This window comes from Spea bombifrons, chromosome 1 (assembly GCF_027358695.1).
Source record: "Spea bombifrons isolate aSpeBom1 chromosome 1, aSpeBom1.2.pri, whole genome shotgun sequence".
Lineage (NCBI taxonomy): Eukaryota > Metazoa > Chordata > Amphibia > Anura > Pelobatidae > Spea > Spea bombifrons.
The window spans coordinates 97,098,943-97,116,917 of record NC_071087.1 but is presented as its reverse complement, the minus strand read 5'-3'; positions in this window follow the sequence as shown (position 1 = coordinate 97,116,917).

Below are 17,975 nucleotides of genomic sequence, written 5' to 3'. Positions count from 1 at the left end.
TGCCAAATGTTACTAGACGCTTGGCTAGGCTTCCCTCTGAGCTGAATTTTGCCAGGTCACCACTTATTAATTACTGCATGATATTTAGTAACCAGAGATACTGCAGTTCCTTGGCTCCTGCTGTTTCTTTTCAGGAATCTGTAGCAATTGTCTTTGTTTCTCACCTAGCAGCTGGGTTCAAGATTAAATCTTGCTGGCACCCATCTGTGCCATTGTCATGCTATCAACCTAATGTGGAAGTGGTAGAATCAAGTACTGCAGAGTATTTCATGTAAAAACCCTTTTGCTACAAACTAAGAGTCCTGGAGTGAGGAAGGGTATTTCACATGAAAAAATGTCATTTTACAATGCTTGTTTAACCATAAAACCCTCTTCTTATGTTTAGGGAACCCAAACACCTTATATATTGTTTTTTTGTACTAATATGATTAGTAACACCTCCTGCATATAGTAATACCCCACATACATAGTTTTTGTTTGTCATAAATTGTCACAAGCTTGCATACATAAAAAAAAAAAATCCTCTTCTTTTTAGTGGCAACATATAATTATAAAGGATACTAAGGATACATTGCATCACCAAATACATAGTGGTGATCAATGTGAGGTGTACAGGGAAGGTAGGATAATATAAATAAGGAATGAGTTAAATTATTTGTCGTTTTTCATGTAACTAATATGTGAAGTAAAATATTGAACTGTAATGGTTTAATTAAAGGATTTCCAAACCTAGGATACTGATGTGATCTGCTGTTTGGAAGGTTAATGTGGCCCATGGGAAGGCAGAGAAAATGAGCCGAGGTCCTTAGGAAAAACGAACAGACTTCTTGTTGAGGAGGTTTTTTCTAAGTGGAGCTACCTTTCCTTCAATTGACAGGGATATATCATTTATTATACTGAGAATGAGGTATTGTTGTGTCCTAGTGATGGACTGGTTGTATGTCCTTTAGTCATGAAAGTGACACATTGGGAACTGAAATTTGACAATTGTTCAGTCATGATATTGATTTTAGAATCTCCAATACTTCATTACCCCTGCTGACCACGCTGTTGCTTTACAGTTCCATAGACTATGCTTGGGCCAAAAAATACAATCAATTATGCTAGCTAAACATTTTTGGGAATGATTAGAAGTATTTTGTTACTTTTATTTTGGATTATGAATTGCTACAATCCCTAATTCTTAGTGCCAAGAGAGGAACAAAAGCTGTACCACAATTTGGGACACTAAAACTTTTAGCCATGAACCTTTTCAAACACAGTCAGGTCCATAAATATATGGACAGTGACACAATTTACATAATTTTGCTTCCGAACACAATCACAAAGTACGTGACATGAAGCAATTAAGATGTGATTGACGTGCAGACTTCTAGCTTTAATTTGAGGGTATTTACATCCAAATTTGAAATTTTTAAGAATTAGAGAACTTGTATTCCCCTGGTTTTCAAGGGACCAAAAGTAATTGCGCAATTGGCTGAGAAGCTTATTTGTGGCCAAGTGTAAGCTGTTTCCTCTTAATTCCATTAACAATTAAGCAGTTAAAGGGGCTGTAGTTGATTTCAAAAGCTGTTGCTGTGAACTGACATGGTCTATATGATCCAAACAGCTGTCAATGGAAGCAAAGCAGGGCGTTATTCAGTATACATGGCCTTCACACCATTTACGATATACATATACATGTCAAAAATTCTCTAGGAGGTAGGCATATTATTGTCAAAGACTTAATGAAAGTAAATAGAAAGGGTTTACTACACGGTTCAAACCATTGGTAAGCCTCAAGAATATGAAGGCCATATTAGACTTTACCAGAAAACATATAAAAATTCCTGCCCAGTTTTGGAACAATATTATTTGGACAGATGAAATACTGTGTTAAAATGATGGGAGGAGAAGCATATGGAAAATGAAAGAAACAGCTCATGATTCAAAGCATACCACATTATCTGTGAAACATGGTGGAGGCAGTTTTATGGCATGGGCATGTGCGGCTGGCAGTCATACTTGGTCACTAGTTTTTTATTGATGATATGACTGGAGGCAAAAGCAGCAGGGTGAATACTGAAGTGTATAGAGCTATACAATCATCACAGATACAGCCAAATGCTACAAAACTGAGAGGATGATGCTTCACAGTACAGATAGAAAATGACCTAAAACCAAATAAGTAAAATGTTCAATGGCTGTGGTAGCCACATGACCTCACTCTTCATCTTCCATTTCACTTCCTGAACAAAAAAACTGAAGACAGAAAGACCCACAAACAAGTAGCAACTTAAAAGGTTTGGGAAAGCATCACTAGGGAGGAAACTCAGAATCTGGTGATGTCCATGGGCTCCGGAACTCAGGTAGTCATTTACTGCAAATGGTTTTCAACCAAGTATTAAGGATAATCATTGTTAGTTTGTCCAAATACTTTTAGCTCCTGAAAATGGGGGTACTATCTCTGAAAATTGCTGTAATTCTTAATGGTTCAGACAATATTTTGTGTGCATGAGGAGATTTTGGCAGAATAATACAGACAGAGCATTGTAGAAAGAGAAGCTTTTCTGTACTTCTCCTTCTCCGCTGCTCCGTCTGCATTTCTTTTGAGTCTTTGAGTACTTCCACAACAAGCTTGAGGCTACGTGTATACAAGGATAGTTTTTCCAGAGGCTCTGCTCTGTTGCAGAAATACTCAGTTGAGGCCAGAATAGTGGAGATCAACCAGCGAGGAGCTAGGTGCAGTGGACCAGCAGAAAAGAAGAAGAAGAAGCAGAACTACAGAGAAGGAGAAGTGCAGTTGCGGAGAAGGAGAAACTGAAACAGTTTTTGGAGAAGGTGAGGAGACATTGAGAGAGAGTGAGAAGTCCTCCAAATTTTGTGTGAACTGAAATGGCAGGAAATTAAATACATTTTCTGAAAACGAGTGGACCAAAAATAAAGAAATAAAATTTCCTTATACAGAAACTAACCGGACACCATCATTTTAACTGGAGCAAATCAAGCCAGATATAAATATGTCTGTGCAGGACAGAAACAGAATGTGCCAGTCATAAGATTGCCCTAATATTATATGTTTAACTTCACTTTCATTCTGCTAACAGGGTTATTTATTGCTGACTTCTATGTGCAGCTAAGTTGGAAGTCACCTTTGTCTCAACAGAGGCAATGTAAGAATGCAAACTTATTGGAAACAGCAGAACACTTTTATCCATCAGCTAACTTTACACTGTGTAGATTTACTAAATTTAGATTTGGGCCACAAGTTTGCATGAAGAAGGTAAATTATGAGCACCTAAATATAAATTTGCAACTATACACACTGAATAAACTTCAAGCCTTGGGTCTGTATTTAGGCCAAAGCAAATAAGCTGACTTGCTGCACCAAGACGCCTAAAGGGAGGCGAGTGAAAACACGCTCATTATAGCCAATTATGCATGTAATGCATCCCATGCCAACCAGCAGCCTTTTAACCTGCTGCCATAGGTTTTTTTTGATGTCCTCCTTTTGAGCCAAGGATAAGGACCAATGACTGCTCATCAATGGATGCCATCTATGGTTAATGTAAAGTATATCTTTTGCGAGGCTGTCCGTATCCCTATTTCATGCTCCTTGCAACTCCCCTGGAACCCTTGAACGTATTGCGAACCTGCCACAGTCCACTAAAACTTCAAGCAGTTTTCACTTCCCCTTAAAGCCTTCAACAAGTAAGATATTTGGGTATGAGGGAGGCAATTGTAAGAGGCTTCTGGGTTTATAGGGTTTAGGGTCAACCTGGTTTTCAGTACACTAGGATGTTTTACAGCAGAGGGCAGTGAAGTAAGGCGCCAGGCAGATGGCCGGAATGTTTACATTGGGTGGGATAGCGGGGAGCCTATCTGTGTCCTGTAACCCAATAAAGAGTCTTTTGTTTTCACCCTGCTTCAAGTTTCTGTTAATGTTCTCTATATATAACAAGAGGGGGGATAGAGTGAGGGTACAAGCATGGTTGGCACGTGCCTCCCCATAGGGTTAATGTTATTTAAACCCTCTATGGAACATGGTTAAGTAACCCTAATCCTCTATCTCCTTAAGGATTTATTATTACTTACTACACGCAAGTTGAGGAAAGAGGAGGTGGCATTTGTTGTACACTTGTTCAGTTTAGAAAGAGTCACTCTTTAAAATGTTTTCATTTTTTTATTTAAACTATAGTGAGAGCATACAACGGGAACCCTGATTTAGAGAATCAGCCCCTATTTCCGTAAAGCTCATTCCAGCACGATATATGTAGTACAATGCACCTTGGTATATAACACAGGATCTCCTGTGACTGAGTCACCTACTTGTCAGCATGTTCTGCAGTCTCGGGATGCCATAACATCTGATGTATTAGTGAGATTAAGCTTCTTAAACTCAGAGGGAAGGAATTCAAAATGCAAGGTTCTCTTATAACAAGGTTATGTGTGACATGACTGGTGTAATTATTATATGAATCATTGTAACACTCAAGTGTCATACATTGTTAAAGTCAGCCATGTAAGAAGTTTATATATTAATATTATTATTACATTTTATTTACATAGCAACAATAAATGTGGGCAAAATGTATGTATAATTATTAAAATATCATAAAGGACCTAACTGGGGCTCCCACAGAAAGGTAATAACACAGCTCCCCACTAGAAACATTTAGATTTGCTGCAGTGCTGGTCAACATACCTTAAATTAATAGTTTTCCTTAAAATACCCCATCTCTCCATGAAAAAAATAGTTAAGTGGTGTTAAATGTGCATAAGCTCACACAACTTCCTTTAATACAACTTCCAATAGTCTATATTTGACTTGCATGTTTGTGAGCACAGTAGGTGTGGCATTAGTTGTGGCTTTATTTTGGCAAGTCTTGTTATGGTATTAAGTTTAACAAGATCTAAACAAACCTCTACTTACCCACGAAAGGACAAAGTAATTTACAAATGTATGTTAAATAAGCCCTTTAAATGTGTAGTGCTCTATATCATGAAATACTGTACCATCATGGAAAATTGGACATTAACAATGAATGATACAAAGGTGATTTAAAAATGGTAAAACATGTTTTTAAAAAAAAAAAAAAAAAAAAAAAACATGATGGGGCAGGGGACTGCCTTGCATCTGAGGCATTCCATGGGAACAATAACTGACCCGGCTAGTGGGAAATCTACTGTGATTATATGTGATTACATGTGACTAAAGCAGTGATCAGTGCATAGAGCAGCAAGCCTCATATGGCTGCTTGCCACCATGCAATAAATAGTAAAAAAAAGTATAAAAGCACATCAGCAGCTGATCTTTACTTAGATCAACTAGCTAGCATGCAGGGAAAATGTCTGATTCTTGTTACAGTATGATGCAATCTACATGTAAGCAAAACAACATGAATTTAATTTATTTTCTAAGAGAGAGTATGGCCTTTTATAAAAAAATATTTAGCTTCTCTTATTTATTTATTTTTGTTTAGACACGCATGAGAAAAAATATAAAAAAAATTATTTTTGTTTCTTGGTTGAACAGCCATATGGTAAAAATGACAAATTACTGTATAATCATAGAGAGTTGAGTAGTTTATGTAATGCAGTGGTAGTCTGGATTTATCATTATAATTGTAATGTACCAAGATTTTAGCTTTGTTTACAAATGTGTTTTTTCCCCATACTGTCTTAATCAATGTTAAGCTTTTACCAGAACAAGAAAACTTCTCAATGGAATTTACCACAAGAAAATTAGTTAATTGAACAGCTTAGTTGAAGAGGTTTTCACAAATTATAAAAACTCACTTGGTTGGGCTTCTTGACAGGAATCTTTCAATCTTATATGGTAAAAAATGTTTACACTTAAAATAGTTGCATTTGTAGCAAGCATTTCAGTTAAATAGTTTTCAATTGGTTATTAAATCGAGCTTATCACGTCAACTTTCCACCACACTGACGTGTCATCCTATGGTAACAACAGAAATGAATATCCCCTGCAAACATTCATACTAAATACATTGGTTCCATTAAATTGGAACTGGCAGGTCCCACAATAAAGCGCCGAGCTTCAGTTTGACAGATTCCAACCTATATGTGTGTAGTTTATAAACCAAAATGGACAGATAGACTTGGCTCCAATGAGGACCTGGTTTACATTAAGGCCACCAAATTATATAAAAGGCATTGTTACAGCCATAGAAATTCTAGTACCCTGCATAAAATAATTCTAGAGACCACCTCTGCATACATGCATATGCTTACTTATACAAGACAAAACATTGTGCCAGCACCTTAGGTAATAGACTTAGTCTTACATGGTAAGGCTGTCCCTGCAATAAAAAAACCTCACAAAACTTTAAAACGATGGAATCATATTCCTAAATATTAATGAAAATAATAAAAAAATATACTTTTTAAAATTAAGCATCAGCATGCACTTAATGACCCAATTAGATTATTGAATGTGCATGCTATGGAAGGATACACCAAATTAAAATCCACAATTGTGCTTTCCATTTCATTGAAATTAGGTATACTGTAGAAGGTCATATAGTTGTTTTTATTAAATGCTATTAAACTTAATTCTTTAAAACCTGTTTTCTGGAATCATACTTAAATGTATCTTTTTTTGTGAGGCATTGTATATATATTCCTACAGTATATTAGTTTATTTTTTTTTGGATCTGATCTGTGTTCATGCAGCCTCCCAGACACATAACATCAATTGGGGTAGCAATGAATTGCAGACAGTCCTGGATCTCACTTTGTGCTTTCTCGGCTTGGGCTCTCACTGTGACCCACCTGCCCGTGCTTTTTATATGCTCTTTACATCCCGGGATCTAGGATACACATGTACAATAGCCTGAGGCACTGCAGCCATCCACGCCTAAGGCGTTGTCTCGCTTGTCCTCCAGTTGGTCCCTCTGATGCACTGTGAGGGGAGACACATTCACTACTGTGAGACAGCTAACATGAGAAAAAACCAGGCACAGAGCCACTCCACTCACTTGCTCTGACACTGAGTGTAGAGCCAAATCAGATAGTTGGCATGTAAATATAGTATGGTTGTTATACATATATAAAAACATCCACATTTAAATGTAAATATTTGTAAACTGGTATTGTACATTCACATATTGTATGTATACATACTCTACCGATTCGGTTAGACCATGTTAAAGCAACAATGTTGCATTATGTAATACAATTTATGGAGAGTCTAAGTTGAATATAAAATGTTCCTTCAACCTACACTGTGCTGTGTTCTTTAAATTATTTAACTATTCATTTGCTTCTGTGGGGGATAATGGGAGGTCAATCAATACTGACTTTTAAAATACAGTAATCACACGATTCTACTTTTTGCAACAGCTAGTAGGGGATGTTTCATTTTAACATATTACCCCTCTGGGAACAGTATACAAAATTGCTGTGGGATTTCATTGTTAGATGTTTTAGCATGCTACACATTGTTTAAATTGTGTTTTAGATTTAAACTCTTTAAAGAAAAAAATCTTTTAAACATATTGAATTAACACAGAAATAACATAAACTATTATAAGCAATATATAAATGATTACAATAAATTATAACTATTACTTTATTATTATGACAGTAGAAAACAAATCTTTACATTCAATATAGTTCCTTTAATGCCCTGAATGCCCCAAACAATTCACAGATTTGTTATATGCATTATTGCCAGAGGATTGTCTTTTAGCTAAATGAGTGTAAATGCATTTCTTTTAGCAAAATGAGTGTCGGGTATACTGCCTATTCTTGCGTGTGATTGGTTTTTACCTACAGCAGCATACATAATTATTGTGGCTCATTTATCACTATGATACCCTATCAGGCAAGGCAGGTTAACAGTTTAACAAACTGGGGTGAAGATATGCAGCTCTACAGTATATTCCCCATAGAAATCATAGCCACATTCAACTAAACTTGAATCAATCTTTACTATGCTTTACCATGCCTAAGAACCTGTAGAGTTCAATAAGGGCTTGGGTATAAAAATGGTGCCTGGAGAGCCTTTTTTGTTGCTAAACAATGGTGGGGACCATACTAAGTGCCTTTCATCAGGGGGTGCCGCTTATCAGGGGGGTAACACCACGTCGGCACCCTTCCAGAGATGGACAGTAATGTGCACCTAGCAACTGATGCAATGATACAACATTGAAGACAAGCCCACCGCCTTCTGCACTCATTGCACCGGAAGGACAAGACACAGAAGAAGATAAGCCAAGAAGAGGAGGGGAAGTGACAGTGACAGAGAAGAGGTAGGAAAACATTAAGTGAGAGTGGATTAGTAAGTGTGTGAGAGTGATGGGTGTTATGCTGTAGTTTATGCTGAATGTTTCTGAATGAATGTTTGAGAATGAGTGTGTGTGTGATCGCATGGATGTATAAGTGTGTGGGGGGGGTAGCATGGCATAGGGAGGCTGTAATCACCTTCCTATCACGCCCAGGTTTTAGCATGTACTGGCTGCCTGGGCATGATAGGAGTGTGATTGCTGTTCGCAATTATATATATAGAGTATTGTTGATTTTTTGTTGTTGATTTGTTTGTCCAATTTTGGTCGAACCACACTTTTATGAAAAGTAAGTAATACAACAATATTAATATATATATATATATATATATATATATATATATATATAATCGCTAACAGCAATCACACTCCTATCATGCTAAGTCAGCTAGTACATGCTGGAATCTATGTATGCCTGGGCATGATAGGATTGTGATTGCTATTAACAATTATATATATATATATATTGTTGTTGATTTTTTTGTCTAATTTTGGTGTGTTACTTTTAATAAAAGTGTTTTTTTTTTTTTTTAAAGGTGTGTGTGGGGGTAATTTTTGGTTTCGGCCACATGAATGCTGAATTTTCGGTTTTGGTCCAGAATTTTCATTTCAGTGCATCCCTGCTATATACTAAGCCAGACACTGAAGTGGTAGGCCTACATAACATCAATGTTTGGGTAAGTATATAGTGATAGGGTTTATGCTACATTATTGTCAAAGTATGGCTCAATGTATAGTGAAAGGAATTACACTTTACAATCGTTAATGTTTGCCTCAGTATATAGTGATAGGTGTTATGCTGTACCCCCGTCATTGTTTGCCTCAGTATATGGTGATAGGTGTTAGGCTGTACCACCGTCAGTGCGTGCCTCAGTATATAGTGATAGGTGTTATGATAGGTGTAATGCTGTACCCTGTCAATGTTTGCCTCAGTATATAGTGATAGGTGTTATGCTGTACCCTCGTCAATGTTTGCCTGAGTATATAGTGATAGGTGTTATGCTGTACCCCGTCATTGTCTCAGTATATAGTGATAGGTGTTATGCTGTACCACCGTCAGCGTGAGCCTGGTAACCTGAGTAAACATAAAATGCAGTCTTTAATTTCTGAAAAACATCTTGATTACCCCAAGACGTTTGGTCTAATATTCTGTGGACTGATGAGTCAAAAGTAGAACATTTTGGAAAACTCTATTGGTCGCTCTTATGGACCTTGGTATGGAAGGTCTGTACGAGCGACTCTATTGGTCGCTGTCAGGGAGCTCCTTTGTTGGTTATGTCAGAGGAGCTCCCTGCTGGTGACCAATAGAGTCATTCACACAAACCTTTAAAATACTGGCACAAAAGCTGCTGTGTACTGTTACCTAGTTAACCCAGTATTAACCCCTTCTAAAAAAAAACCTGCAAAAAACGAAGAAAAAAATGAAAAAAACGAAGAAAAAAAAAGAACACGAAGAATGTACACGAATATTCGCCCGAACTGAACACAGGAACAGGCGAATATTCGTGGAATACGAAGATTTTTTTCCCCACAAGGACAAACACAAAGAGTCTAATGTGTGTATGGACAGGTATGTGTGAGGGCAGTGTATGTGTATGTGTGTTTGGGCAGGTGTTTGTGATAGCAGCGTGTAAGGGCAGTGTATGTTTATGTGTTCATGGGTGGGTGTGTGTAAGGGCAGTTTATGTGTTTATTACACTATGTGTTTATAAGGGATGCGTGCAGATAACCCCTGCTGCTGCCCCCACTTCCTCTGGAGCTTCTATGACCGAGTGCCGGAGTGACATGACCTTCCAGTTCTCTATCATAGACGCCAAAGCAGAAGTGCCGGTTGCCCCCACTAGACACCATGGAGTCTTGAGCATGGGGGACAAGTATAGGGATGCATTTGTAGAACTGGGGTGGGAGTGGCATATAGGGGGGTATAAGGCATATCTAGGGGGCAGAGTGGCACATAGGGGGGTATAATGCATATCTGGGGCAGAGTGGCATATAGCAGGGTCTAAGGCTTATCAGGGGGCAGAGTGGCATATAGTGGTATAATTCATCTCTGGGGCAGAGTGGCATATAGGGGATATAAAGCTTATATGGGGGGCAGAGTGGCATATCAGGGAGGCAGAGTGGCATATAAGGGGGTATATGGCATATCTGGGGGGCAGAGTGGCAAGCCTGAGGACAGATGTGCATAACTGAGGGGACAGGCTGGCAAATAAAAGGAAATTAAACAAAAAAATGCATTCTTTCAGTCATAGTTTTTATTAAAAAATTGTTTACATGTAAATTGATATTTACTATTAAAGCTTCTTATATTCATATAATATAATCAGGGTCGTCTTATTATTGTGCAAAATTATCCATGATATTGCCTATCCATCCAGTATATAACTGATCTTCCTTATATGGTATAATTAAAAGGGAGCCCAAAGATTGTAAATCATTTTAAAGATAAATGAATTTTCTTTGAAAGAACAGTGTGCCATTCTTTACAATTCTATTTAGTACACTGTTCAATACACTCAGCCTCTCTAATAGAAGAACAAAATTTAATATATAAATACAATTATTAAACTGAAGTTAACTGTTGTAGTATAAAATAATATCACCATTATTCAACTTGCTCAGAAAGTTGTGGAATAAAATCAAAACACATTCCTTTACTATAAACATGATTGTTGATAGCTTTAAAATGTGTATCGGAAAATGATAGCTATTAATCCACCCCAGACCATAAGGGCAACAACTATGCCACTTCCTATTTAAAAACATAGAATTAGGTGACAAAATGATTTATGGTGTAATGCCTCAGTCTTTTGAAAACTGAACTTCATTCTCAAATAATCACTCATAAATATGTGCCTGGCACTATAACGAAAATATTTCCCTCTAGCTTCAGTTAAAATTCAGATTTAAATAATAAACCCAAATGATTTGCGGGCTTCTGGTTAAAATTGTATTTGATGTGCGTATAAATTATCAGGATTTTGGCTAAGTGCACAAAACATACAAAATACTAGTTTTAACTTTATTTGTCAAAGTGCACTTTAGTTAACAGGACTCTGTGGGTTTGCTCTTAATTGGTCATGTTACATGCTGGTGGTCAGTTCAGACTGAATGGTTCCTTTAGGGAAGAAAGCATTATCAATTTTACAGATGTAAAGGACCCATAAGGATGGTGATGCCCAGGATGTACAATAATATAATTACTCAACACATTAAAGAGGTTTACAACATGTCGGATCAGACTCTCAAAAGCTGACATCTACAATGTGGAGTTAATACAAACATTTTGGTCATATAGTCACTGATATCATCGTGACCATAAAAATCACCCTATATATGTATATGTATATATGGTCCTTCCTACTGAATAACTTATCTCTGTTGATTCAGGCAGCTTTTGTAATGGTATATGAGGAGAAGGAAGAGAACCTCAGGACAGAAAACTAAAGACGTTTTGCCAAAGATCTCAGCTTTCCTGAGGCGAAGGCAAGGCCCTTATAATATGTACAAAACAGCTGTACTAATTTTGTGGATGACAGGTCCACTTTAATGTTAGGTGTTAAAAAAAACAATAAATAAATTGGAAATCAATGGAAACTGGTCAGGACAGTTTAAGGTACATTTTTTGTGAAAAACACAGTTTTTATTAAAATGTCATAGATTGACAGTACACAAAAGTAAAGCTTAGTCCTTCTTGGGAGGTCCTGTTTTGGGTGCTGTTGGCTCTCCTTGCGGGGAGCTTACCCTGTGCTTCTGTACTTTGTAATTTTGTAATTTTTAAAGCTTAGTACATTCAATACAATGATGTGGATATAATTACATTATCATTTTATTTATTTGACTATTTCTTTACATTCTTCTTTTCTTCTCTTTTTCTTTTCTTGTGTAGTATTCGGAGCATCTAAGGACAAGTCTAATTTTAGTGACTGCTATCTGTTTAACACAGTAAGTAAGAAGTTTTTCTCCTCATTACATTCATCAAATTTGTCTGCATGTAGGAATTAACTGTGCATATTTTTACATTAGGAGGCGCACCCATACATTTGCATTAAGACACTTTGCTCTATGCAGAGATATGATGTAGTAGGCTATAAATGTTCCTTTTAAATTACTTTTATTTTCACAATAATGATACAAATACTTTATCTGTTAAGTTGACAGTTGTCAGCTGTATTATATAAGTAACTACCTAATAAAAAAATACATAAATTGAGAAACATCTATGGAACTTTCCAATACTTAGTTTGGAAGTAGTGATTTTACTAATACGTTGCTAGGATCTCATTATAAATAGTGATGGCTCCAAGAAAGTACTGAGTATTTCCACTATTGAAAAACTAATTTGTGTTCCTACATTCTCCCTTTATTTATCACAGCATGCATGTTTTACGATTGAATTAGATGAGGAGCCCAGTATGCAGGGATTGCAAAAATAGTCTCAGGAAAAATCCAATATAGTCCAATAGAAAGGTCAGGCAAGCCGGGTCAGGAAGGGAGAGATCAACGTAGTCACAAACAGACAAATGTCAGCAACAAACTTCAATAGGATGGTCAGGCAAGCCCGGTCAGGAATGGAGAAATCAACATTGTCAGAAAGAGGCAAATATCAGCAACATAATGATTGTAAGGAAACTACTGCAAGAGTGGTGAGCTCAGCCAATACAACAACCAAGCACTGCATGATGTCTCATCTCAGCTGCTAGCTGCTGTGCTCTGCAATGGCAACTACCTTCTGGTGTTAGCTGCTCAGTCGGTTGTTCTTCTGGGTCTCCTTTCATCTGGGTTGTACTGTGAAGTTGGTTGATCTCAAATTGAGAGAGCAGCTTCCACTTCACTATGTTGGGTGACTAGCTGTTTCTATCCATCCACAATTCTCTTATACGCTTCATAGATCTACTCTCATTAGGTCTGCTGTGGTAGTAGCAATCCATCAGATCTAAGTTCTCTTGTCTTGTCCATGTATGATTTGTTCGAGTAGACCACTTGTCATCAGATTGCCTTGGTTCCTCAACCTCTAACAAGGACCTTGTTAATCCGGGCGACTTCCGAGCTGACATGACTCTTATTTTGTGCTTTCATATCGCGATAGGCATTATGCATTCAGGAGTCTTGTCCAAGGACCCCCACTGGAAGGGTAAGGCAAGGCAGGTTCCAGTGCCAGTCTCCCATAGCAGAGGCAATGCACTTAAAAAACCCTCTATCCAGTCACATACAAAAACATACACACACATATCAGGGGGCCATTTTTCAATCCACTGCTATATGGATATGAAATTGAGTAATCATTTTTTATGGCCTGGCATCTTTTTTTCTTCATTCCTATTTGGATGCCCACTAACTGGAAGATGAGAAGCCAATGACAAGATTTCACAATGGTGGATTGGCCATGAAAAGTTTACTAAATTCCATTTTTCCTTACAGGCTGTGCACCATATAAGTGTCAAGGGAGTGGACAATGATTTTTTAGGGAAGGAAGAGAACTAGGCTAGTCCTTGCTTTGTAATATGAGGTGACATACTAATGTTTAACAATCAGTATTATACTGATTATACAGTATTATACCAATCCTACATCTACCTGTTCTTATTAGTCAAATTTCTGCTGGAGCTTTTCTTCTTTACATCACTGAAAGAATGATGAGACTTAACTTGCAAGTTCTGATGTTTACCATATTTTGTTTCGCAAAATACAATATCAGCTTATCTTGTGGTTTTTATTTTGCATGTTTTAACTGTGTAAGACTGTGTATAGGCTTTAACTTAATGGGTTTTGCATTGTATAGCAGTGTTGGGTAAAATTTCTATTGTTATCTATATTCTACTCAGTCACCCATTAAACCGTACCTGATGCCAAAAATTAACCAACATTGATTTCTGAATATTCTGCCTTATTAAGCTCTTCAGGTCAACGCCTCTATAAAATAAAGATAGGAAGATTTCCCAGGCCAAGATAACATATTCTTTTTTATTTTTACAATTTGTGGTTATTGTCTTCAAATTCCATTCTACAGGACCAGATAAAACTGATTAATTGAAAACTGACACTATGTTCTAGTATTTAAAATGTGCAAATTAATCTTGTCAAAATTAATATTATAACTGAGTTTTTTAAAATATGAAAACGAATAGAATTGCTGAAAAGTGAAGGTTGTGTGAGGATATAAACTAAAAGTTCACACAGAGTTAGTTCTCTGTATTTATTGCTTGAAGTTGGCTACTTGGGGGGCTCATCCATAAAGTAATTTTAATCTTAAACTGAATTAGCTGTGACTGCCAGCTAAGACAGAAATATGTAGATATAACAATAATGGTAAATATATAAAAAATACTGTGGTTCTTATTGAATGAAAGAGATATGTGCTGGTCTAATTATTTGTTTAGTCACTTGCTAAATGCTTACAAAATAAATTATTATGTTGGACAAGCTTTCCTGATATGTCATCACTGATCACATCTGTGCACATTAAAATCTTTAAAACAACTGGGTACAATGGATTTACCAACAAACCATATTATGCTGCTTTCCGAGATGAATACATAAAAACAATGAACATATTTTATCAGTCTAAAATAGGAATGATGAAAACAGAAAAAAACACTCTACATTCTCTTGAGTATCTAATCAGGCTGTCCATTTTGTTGGCAGGAAAGATCCTGTCCATTAGAGATTATTGCCTAGGTAAAGAACCATAAAATTCTAGAATATTTTAATAAAATTATTGGGCAACACAGGATGTTGCCAAGCTGGATTCAGGAATAGAATTTTGTAACAAAACCAAAGATTCTGCGGAAATATATTCAGACATACTTGGCCTGACTGCACATTCCTTATCAATAATTCATACCCTTTCAGAGCACCTGCCAAATGTTGCGTATTTAACTTAAAATGTACAGCTCAATTGATTTACAAAAAAAATACTTAGTGAGCATTACTTTTTTCCCCAAAATTTACAGAAAATATATGATATATAAATGTTTGTGCCATGTACAATTTAGCTTGTCCTTAAAAATTCCCTGACTTGAGCTGAAAAAATATATAGATGGAAATGTGGTAAACATCTGTTTACCCCTAGTTATCATGCATTATTTTGCAACCTTCTGCTAACCCTGATTAAAACAATAATAAAACATCGAATTGTTTCAATAAAGAAAATGGTCTTGTGGTTTGACCCATGTGCCAGTTGGAGGATGTTTTCAGAGGTTTAAATAGTCATTCATAACTCAGGTTTCTTGATATCATCATATTTATGGTTTAATTATTCTGCGTTTCTATTTATAAATTGAAGTAAATTGATGCACTGGCCATTTTACCATTTGAATCAAATAATGCAATTTGAGGCTGGAAAAACATGAGCTGGAATATTGTTGTATTTTTCATGCAGACCCATTCTTTGTTTTAATAATCACAACCAAATCATTTTTTTGGCATCTATTTATAGTAAGCGTTGGCATCTATTGATAGTGAGCTATAGGTGAAGCTGACAAATGTCGAAGTGAAATGTAAAAAGTCACATTCTAGATTATCTATGATTCTAATGCTTAAGCACACTCACACATACAGAGGAAAAAAGAAAAAGAGCAAAGGAGGAGATTATATTTTCATACCATGGCACAGACAGAAAACTCAATATTTCAGTCCCACCAGGGGATTTTTATCAAGAAAACCCCATAAAAGAAAAACTCACTATGTATAAATACAATGATATGTACACTTTATGGACAAAAGAATTGGGACACCTAACCATTACACCAAGAGGGACTTTAGAATGCAATGCTCATAGTACATCACAATCACAATACATAGACATTAATATGTAGTTGGTCCTTTTTTTTGAGCTATAACAGATTCCACTCTTCTGGGAAGGCTGTCCATAAGATTTTGGAGTGTTTCTGTGAGAATGTTTGCCCATTCATCTAGTAGAGTATTTGTGAGGTCAGGCACTGACATTGGATAAGAAGGCATGCCTCGCAATCTCTGTTCCAGGTCATCGCGAATATTCCTGTCTTCTGTTTGGGCGAATATTCGTTGTTTTCTTTTTTTTTTTAGAAGGGGTTAATATGGGGGTAATGTGGTATGGACTACGCAGCAGTTTTGGCGCCAGGTGAAAAAAAACGGTGAATTTGATTCTTTACCCTAGATATTGCACCATTTTAGCTTATGTTTTTAGATTCAACAAGAAGATCATTAAAGATATCACTGCATTTTACATTGATGGGCTTGGATCATCTGTTCCACTTGAGTGCAAACACTTCACTTCTACATAAAATTGATCTTACACTCTACACTATATATTGTTTTGTTTTTTTCCCTATATGTATCTGCGCCCCATATTTTTCTGGTTGGTCCAAAGACGAATGTACAAGTCAAAATTCCTTAATCCAGGTTTATAATCCAGGTTTAACAGTATTTTTTATCATATTGTAACTCAGGGCTAGCTTCTATGAAATCTCCAATGGGCCACACGTTGGACAACTATGATGTATACTATAGAATACTGGCCATCCCATTGTGATAGATAAAATTTAAATATTAGTTTTTTTCATAGAAGAATGTTGTTCTGTTTAAAATCATATCAATTCTGCATATATATATATATATATATATATATATATATATATATATATAATTTTTGTTTTATTTTCCAATCAGACAGCAAGTATATTATTATGATGTAAATTACACTGGCTAAAACCTGCAGCCTTTCCATGATGTCAATTGTATATTCCTCTCATGATCTGTCACAGTTACATACAAAAATTTAATGTTATATGTTCAAATAAGGACAATTTATATCTGTAACAATTTTACCTACATATGCAATGTTAATTGGGATTATAAATAAATGCTTATTGTGTTTGTACCGATCTTGTTTTTTTCTGTTCCTAACCTTCATTAAGACCTTACAGCTGCTCAATTAAAATGGGTAATAACAAGTTGGAAAATGGTAATATTGTATGTTAATTGTAAATCATTAAAAACAACACTTGTTCTGACATATGACTGGATGAGCACAGAGGTGGCAATGCTGAAGTATTTCTTCACCGCTGCATGTATAATTATGTGCTAAAAAAATACATTATTTCTTGTAGGTCTTATTAAAAAAGCGTTCCATATTGTCCTTACCTAATATTGCCATTTAATGTGCCATAAGAAGGAAGTATGTAACTTAACCCTTTAAGGACCAGGCTGTTTTTTTTTTTTTTTTTTTTTAATTTTGTACCATTTGTGACCAAGGCTGTTTTAACACTTTTGCAGTGCTCATGTTTAGCTGTAATTTTCTTCTGTCTCATTAAGTGTACCCACACAGGTTATATATTGTTTTTTCAGAACAAGAAGGGATATATTCAGATATATTTAAAAAAAGCACTTTTTCTCACTTTTGTTTGAAAAATCTTTTACTCGTCTACAAAAGATAATGAAAAACCTGCTCAATAGAGTCTACTATTTGTCCTGTGTTTAGAAATACTCAATGTTTTTATGTTTGTTTTGCTTTTTGGCAAGTTATAGGGCAATAAGTAGCATTTACTATTTCAAAACTTTTTTTTCAAAATCTGGTCATTCTGCCCCAACGTGCTATTTGGGAGATCTTTGAATTGGAGGCAATTCACCCCATCAACACATATATTTTTTTGAAAACTAGACACCCCAAGGTATTTCAGAGTCTGGCACTTATCCCTTTTCATGCAA